This window comes from Squalius cephalus (genome assembly GCF_949319135.1).
Source record: "Squalius cephalus genome assembly, chromosome: 2".
NCBI classification, from domain to species: domain Eukaryota; kingdom Metazoa; phylum Chordata; class Actinopteri; order Cypriniformes; family Leuciscidae; genus Squalius; species Squalius cephalus.
Genome location: NC_137123.1, coordinates 16,963,400 through 16,971,925, shown reverse-complemented (window position 1 = coordinate 16,971,925; position 8,526 = coordinate 16,963,400). Strand labels below are relative to the sequence as shown.

At 44.2% G+C, this 8,526-nt stretch overlaps 1 long non-coding RNA gene across 1 annotated transcript; it reads left to right on the top strand.

The window, feature by feature from the left end:
* The first annotated feature begins 3,036 nt into the window (after positions 1-3,036).
* On the top strand, positions 3,037-5,275 carry LOC307154616. Its single transcript, XR_013820403.1, has 3 exons — positions 3,037-3,065; positions 3,151-3,249; positions 5,145-5,275. It is a non-coding gene; the product is annotated as an uncharacterized lncRNA (long non-coding RNA).
* Positions 5,276-8,526: the final 3,251 nt, after the last annotated feature.

Genomic DNA, 8,526 nt, shown 5'->3' with positions numbered 1-8,526 from the left:
ACACTTTCAGGGTGGAGGGAGACAGCCTTCGCTCCAACCCATGCTGGAGAAAGGAAAGCACAGCCCTAATTGGGCATCTCCGGTGGTCTCCCCATTGGGAAGAACACCACTCAACGAATAGGTTCCACTTCACTACATAAAGGCGCCTCGTAGAGGGGGCCAGCGCGTCCGTGCCGGGGGTCCCATTGGTCAGGGTAGTAAAACACTGGCAATACGACGTGTCTGGAGAGGCAAACAGATCTACCTGCACGTCTCCAAAGCACCTCCAAATCAGCTGGACCGCCTGGGGATGGAGTCTCTATTCTCCCTGAAGCGCAGGCTGTCGTGAGAGCTCGTCGGCTGCACGATTGGGCACGCCTGGGATGTGAATGGCACAAAGCGACCTCAGATGCTTCTGACTCCAAAGGAGGAGATGGCGGGTGAGTTGCATCATGCGAGGGGAATGTAGACCACTCTGGCGGTAGATGCGTGCAGCGGTCGCAGTGCTGTCTGTACGGACCAGTACATGCTTGCCATGGAGCGGCCCTTTGAGGTGGCGCAGCACAAGACGTACTGCTAGCAACTCGAGGCAGTTGATGTGCCAATGCAGTTGGGGATCTGTCCACAGACCTGAGACTGCATGCCCGTTGAACGTGGCCCACCAGCTGGTGGCAGAGGCATCCGTGAAAACCACAGCATGCCTGGATTCTTATTCTAGGGGAACTTCTTCCTGTAGAAATAAAGGGTCCATCCAAAGGCCAAAGGTTTGGCAAAAGTGCGGGGTAATGGAAACCCGGCACGTGCCGCTCTGCCACGCCCATCTCAGAACTTGGCCATGTTGAAGCGGCCTCATATGAAGCGGTGTTACTGCGGCTGCCATATGCCCCTGGAGCCTCTGAAATAATTTCAGTGGGGCCGCTGTCCTGCCTTTGAATGAATTCAAGCAGGTCAACACTGACACGCCACTCGTCGAGGTAGTTGAGAATGCGAACAACACTTTCTCTCAGAGGAACAATGGCCACCTCCACGACCTTCGTAAAGACGCGAGGCGACGGGCAGCCGAAAGGGTAGGATGTTGTTCTGAAATGCCTGTCCTTCGAACACAAAACGTAGAAACGGTCTGTGCCGAGGGAGAATTGAGACATGAAAGTGCGCGTTCTTCAGGTCAATCTAAACCAATCTCGGGAACGTGGGCATTACAAAATGTGTATCTGTGTCAACATTTTAAACAGGAGCTTGTGAAGGGGCTGATTCAAAACTCACAGGTCCAAGATCAGTCATAACCCACCACCTTTCTTGGTTACAATGAAGTACAGATCCAGAACTAGAATGGGGAATAGGCAAGGGACTCCACCCTGAAGGATGTATTAGAGTCTCGATTTCAACACACAATGGTCATGTTCCCGCAATGAGAACATGACGCATTCACAAACGCTGCCTCAGTGTGCTTAAGACCCAGACACGAGAGGCAGTGATCTTGACCATCAACAGGAGCCAGATGATGACCGCATCCAGGACATCTTTAAAAAGACACAGAAATCACACCCGTACTTGCTCTTTTAGGAATTTGTTCTCTCTAGTGCTGAAGCTCACAGGGGAAATGGCCAGACAAGCAGGGAATAGTGCAGCCCGCTGTATGCTCTCACAACTCTTTGAAGGTGCAACCTCTCTGAAGAGCTGTGAAAACAGTTGTTAGAAATGCTCTTTTTGAAGTTCACGATCTCCACTGAGAGCACCGTCACACCAATACCTACCGAGAGGCACCTTCCAGGAAGAGCAGCAGACTGCCAGTAGAACACTTGTCTGTGAATTTGGCAGAGCAGAACGGCAAATATGCGATGCATCCGCTTCCGTATTTATACCCGCGGAGCATCGAATGCAAAACCAGCATGCCAATGTGCATTGGCTCGTTTAGTTACACTCGAAGTGGATTGGTCTCTCAAGCATGATCCCAATTAGTCAGTTCACTGACCCGACGTGATGTCGGGAGTGACCGACTGAAAGGGATTTAGCCATTTTATAATTGTTATTAAACTTCAGCATTTCCAAATGAAACTCTTATAGTATTCAAGCAACATCCGCCAAAGTCTGTCTCTAGAAATGCCTTTGCAACCTCTCAAAATAATTTAGCAACAACCTAACAATCACCAGAAAACACTAGTAACCACATAGCAACAACACCCTTCATATATACACCCTGATAAGCAGTTGCAACGGTGTTCTAGGTTGTTGCAATGTCATGTCCATGCACGGGTAACTCATCACTCTTGCATGGTAACCACACAGCAACCACTCAGAACACATTTGCATTTTCTTAGGAACCCTAATTCTAAGAACACTCTAGCAACAACTTCAAACTTAGTAGCATCTTAGCTACCCCAGCAACAAATTGGTAGAATTCCTTATCAACTACTCAGAACAGTTTAGCAGCAGATTAGTCATGGAAGTATACAAGGAATGTTTCTTCTAACTGCTCAAGTATGTAAACTACATAAGATCTAAATAACCTTCAAATTAATTAATCCTGTAAAGTTCCTTGTAAGGTTTTGTCAAGCCAACATTCAAAGTTTTTTTTATGTACTTACCTTTTCTAGTTTTCTCTCCGATCAGGGTGGGTTCTCTGAAGGTCACTTTATCATGGATAACAGTACCTTCGTTATCAACAATCAAGGAATAATATCACTCCGGAGTGACGCCACCTTGGATAGAGAAACTGTAGACAATTACACCATAAAGGTACAAAGCAATCACATTCATTTCTTAAATCCAGCTATTAACAAAATATTCAGGATGACTATTCATTATGAATGAGATGCTTGTATTGTCTTTCTCAGGTTGTAGCTGTAGACCAGCCTGTCAATGGTTTAAGCTCCACAGCTCAGGTCATCATCACTGTTCTGGACGTCAACGACAACAACCCACAATTCCTTCCTCTCCCAGAGCCCATTGAGATTCAGGAAGGTGTGTACACACCCTCATCACCTGGAGAGGTGTGCGAAATCTCAGCCACAGATGCTGACATTGGAGACAACGGACGTGTCTCCATCACTACTTTCTCTTACAGCAAGTTCTTCAGCTTCAGAGATGTGAGGACATAAACCTATTGACATGACAGATGTTCAGATCTTCATTAATTTTCTAAAAATCTATTACTTTATTTCATTCCTTCAGGATGGGACTCTCCTAGCTATTGAGGAGCTGGATCGGGAGACAAAGGATGTGTATGATGTGGTCATTGTTGCTATGGATCATGGGATGCCACAGGGAAATGTAATTTATTTTTATTTTCTTATGATTTCCATGATGCGACCTTGTACTTCAATACAGTTTTGAGTCTGTTCATGGACTTCAAGTGCATATTGCAAGTGTAGAAAAAAATCACAAGAACTATTTTGAAATGCAAACTCCAATCTGTTCATTCATGTAACATATCGAAGTCAGAGTGTAAATATCTGCCAGGATACAAATCTTGTTCCAAGAAAGTACAAGTAGCTTGGTTTTCCAGAGTGTGCAAGTTTCATGGAACCAAAATTTTAAAAGACTTTTTAGGGATTTGTTTAAGGCACAAAGTAGCACATAATCTATATATGACATAGAACAGGGGTAGGCAAACCCAATCCCTTGAGAGCTACATTCCACAAGAGTTGAGCTCCAACTAAATCAATACAAATCAAACTCTCCTGAACCAGCTGTCTGGGGTTTTCAGGATTACTTAAAAACTAGTCCCAGACAGCAACATAGTGTCGGCCCAGATCCGGCCCACATCTGGTACGTGTGGAATCCACATGTAGCAGATGTGGGCCAGATCTGGGCCAACACTATGTTGCTGTCTGGTGTGTTGGAACCATAGACTGTAAAAAAAGATGGACGACGCCCCTTCGCTCTCTTCCATTGATGAGAACTGAAGCCGCCAGTGTCCCGATATGGCACTGACATATTGGAACTTGAGTCTGCGCAGTAGCGATCTCGGGACCAGACCTGCGCAGTAGTGAGCAGGAAGTAAAGCCGTGAAATCAATGCTCCGCCCTCACTCTCGCAGAGCGCACTCAGGGAGAGTGGATTCTGCACACTTTTTAAAAAATTGATTGCAGTACGACAAAAGGCTTGTTAAAATAAAGTAAATACAATCTCCTCAGTCCTCCGAAGATCCCGAAAAATATGTCCGTTGGTGCTTCAGTGACTACTTCGCTCTGAGAACCTGTCAATCACAGCTGTCCATAATGACGTTACACCACCGCATCACGTAACTAACTAAAAACCAACTTATTTTTGAAACAGACAATTGAACTTACATCAGCGTGATAAAAACGACAGCAAATGAAAGAAACCACATTTGGAAAAAAAGATATTTGAAGTGTATTTAATTGTTTAGTTGGTCTCATGTCCCGTTGATTAACACGGGGAGGTGGGGCTTATGACCTATTCTAGGACCAGCCACCGGGGGGGCGATCGAGACGCTTTGGCTTCACTTTTCAGGGCTTGTGCGGCACGCTTGGTTGGAACAGGGTGGGAACTAAACTCTGCTGAAAGGTTGCTCTCCAGGATCAGGGCTGGATAATCACGCTCTAAAGCAGGGGTGTCCAAAACCTGCTCATAGAGAGCCAATGTTCTTTAGAGTTTAGATTCTCCCAGCCTCAACACACTTGACTGAAATGTTTCTAGTAATCATGAATACCTTGAATAGCTGGTTCAGGTGTATTTGGTTGGAGGGTTAGAGCTAAACTCTACAGGATGGTTGCCCTCCAGGGTCAGGGTTGGCTATCAATGCTCCAAAGCAGGGATTCTCAACTCTCCTCATCAAAGGTCCACTTTCCTGCAGGATTACTAGAAAGTTATAGGCAGGTGAGTTTGATAAAGGTTGGAGCTAAACTCTGCAGGAAAGTGGATCTCGAGGCCAGAGTTGAGAAGCCCAGCCATAAAGGTTACATGCCAAAATGACACATAGCAAACCCCAGGCAGATGTTTTTTTCATTATTATTATTTTGCGCAGATGATCTAAGTGGGCTACTCTTGACAAACATGATGCACTTTGGATCCAACGCTTTGTCAATATTCAAAGCTCTGGATATCTGATACCAGTACAATCCTTAGGCTAGATAATAGACATTGCAAATATTAACTTTTGGTCTGTAATAGAAAGGGTTGTTTGGGTTCATTTTCTGCAGAACATCACCACAGTGAGGGTCAGTATCACAGATGTCAATGACAACGCTCCAGTTTTCAGCTCTGACACCTACAGCAAAAGCATTCTGGTTAAAGACGCCAAGGTTGGAGATGTGCTGCTGACGCTCTCGGCCACAGATAAAGATGCTGGAAGCAACGAGCTAATTAGCTACAGGTAAGCTTAAGACTAAACTTCCATTTCTTTAGCATCAATAATATGAAGGCTAAACCATGGACACCCTTACCTACATCACTCCTTTAAGACAGATGCATGAATGTTGTCTTTCTGTAGTTTCTCTGAAGACTCCTCAATGGTCTCTTTGGATGCTGAAACAGGAAACATCACTCTGACCTCTGACCTTAGCGAGGTCACAGAAGACACGCTACTAAACCTTACTGCTATAGCGACAGATCATGGAATACCACCAGAATCTGATGAAGGTTTGGGCTTAGTTTGCATAATTCCTTTAGTGTATCTGATGTTAAAACAATGCAGATAATTTGAGCAAATAAACAAATCTTATTGGAAGCAGTTAATTCCCACTTCAATATTCAAACCTGATATGATAAACATGTCAAGATGAACATCTTTCTTCTCTCTGTAGCCGAAGTCTTGATCTACTTTAAAATTGCCTCTCTCACTGAGAGTGTGAGTTTTGAAAGCTCTTTCTACAAATTCACAATAAAGGAGAATGAGCCTGAGGCCTCAATAGTGGGCAAGGTCAAGGCATTAACTAGTAGTCCACTGGCTACAGTCAGCTATAACATGAAGTCACATGAGGATGTCTTCTCTGTGGATGGTGAGGGAACCATAAAAGCTCTCAGACCGCTGGACAAGGAGAAAGAGGAGTGGTTCATCCTCACAGTAGAAGCCATAGACTCCAGAACTCCTGCAAACACTGCAGAGACAACGGTACTATTCTTACTTTTAACTAAGGCCAGAAACAAACTCTACACAAGTACGCAATTTATGTTCATGCATAATGTACTTTGTTATAAGTATAAACTGTGTTAATGCTTTCTTTATCCCCCATTAAAGCAACACTGGCAATGCAATTTGCATCGTATTTGCATTCTGACACATTTCAAAATGCAATGACACAAGCTTGTGCCGCTAGAAGTGTTCACATACTTACATAGAGTATGTTTCTGGCGTATAAGTCTTACTCTTCAAGCATGTCAAAGGCAAAGTTTCTCTTCTTAAAGAAAGCTGGCACAGAGAATTTGACTTTCTTTTTCTCACAATCTTCAGGTCAACGTTCAGGTTGAGAACGTGAATGAGGCTCCTGTGTTTGACGCTGAAATATATAAAGCCAAAGTTTTCAGTATCTCTCCATACAAATTCCCTATAGTGAAGGTCCAGGTGAGTGTGGCTTGGCATAGACACAGATATAAATGCAATGGATGTAGTCAGATCTATTTTGTAATAAGTGGTGTTCACTAAGGCAAACATCACAGTTACTCTTGTTATTGCTCATGCTTAAAGGGCTAGTGATTTGTTAAGACCCTTGACCGTAAGTAATGCATTTCGACATGAAACTCATCCCATGCCATCTGTGCTATGGACATGTATAATCCCTCAAATCACATGTCTTATTGAGGAGATGTGTGCTGGTATTTTTCAAACTGATCAGACCATGATTTTTTGTAGATGTGGATGTGTAAATGTGGTCATGTGTCCCTCAGGCATCGGACCCTGATGTGGGCGAGAGCTCAGAACTGCAGTATTCCCTGCTGGAGTCCACAACTCTGCTGGATGTGGAGGCAAACACTGGTCAGGTCTACGTACTGGATGCATCCAGTTTTAGAGACAATCTGTTCACCTTTCAGGTTAAAGCCACTGATAAACATGGACTGTTCACGACTACAACAGTAGAGGTGAGCAGAAACAGAGAGAGAAAAAAGAGAACGCTTTTGAAAGACTATTTCAAATTACCAATTGCATTTTGATTGAGAGAGCAGTGAAACAGATTGTGTTCTTATGTTTGCAACCTGCAGATCGAAGTGAAAGAAAGTGCACAACGTGACAGCGTCTCAGTAATCTCCCTAAACCAGCCCGTATACATAGTGGAGAAAAAGATACCAGAGATGGAAGAGTGAGTAATCTATGTTCGTTATTGAAACATGTTATTGAGATAAAATAAGAGCATTTCCAGTTGTGAAGTGTTAATGTGTTATGAGATAAGAGTGTAAGTGGAAACATGTTTAAGGATTAATTAACCCAAAATAAATATAAACATGAATTATTTTACTCCATTCCTAACCTGTGTGCTGCTATGTTTTCATTGAAACACACAGACATTTTTTTTTATTATTTCTCAATAATACCAAAAAAGCATAATAAAAAAGTAGTGCATATGACTTGAGGGCTGCATTTCCAAGTCTTCCTCATGATTTACTTTGTGTATAGTTCATTCAGTTCATTCAGCTTAAGTCATTCAAATCCACTTCCTCCCCCGTCACTACAGGTGTGCCCCAGGGCTCTGTCCTGGGGCCCCTTCTCTTTATCATCTACCTTCTTCCCCTTGGTAATATTCTCCGTAAATTCAATGTTAATTTCCATTGCTACGCGGATGACATCCAGCTCTACCTCACCACAAAGCCCTCAACCACTCTCCCACTCACTACCCTCACCGATTGCATTGCTGAAATAAAATCCTGGCTTATACCCTCAACTTTCTTAAACTTAACAGTGATAAAACCGAGGTTCTCCTCATTGGCACCAAATCCACATTAGCCAAAACTAACAGTTTCTCCATCACAATTGATAACTCCTCCGTCTCACCTTCCCCTCAGGTTAAGAGTCTGGGTGTCATCTTTGATAGCACACTATCATTTCAATCACACATCAATAACATCACCCGGACAGCCTACTTCCACTTACGTAACATTAATCGTCTCCGCCCCTCCCTTACCCCCCACTCTGCCGCCATTCTTGTCCACAGCCTTGTCACCTCCCGTCTAGACTATTGCAATACACTTCTTTTGGGCCTCCATCACAAATCCCTCCGTAAACTTCAACTAGTCCAAAATTCAGCTGCCCGAATCATTACCCGAACCCCCTCCATCCATCACATCACTCCAGTCCTCCAGCAGCTTCACTGGCTCCCTATCCAGTCCCGTATCCAGTTCAAGGTCCTCCTGCTGACATTCAAAGCCATCCACAACCTCTCTCCCCCTTATCTATCTGATCTCCTACATGTTTCCACTCCATCTCGCTCTCTCAGATCCTCCTCCTCATTACACCTGTCTGTCCCACCTGCCCGTCTCGCCACAATGGGGAGCAGAGCATTCAGCCGCTCTGCTCCCCGCCTTTGGAATTCCCTTCCACTTCATCTCAGAAACATGGACTCTTTCCCTCATTTCAAAACTGGACTCAAAACC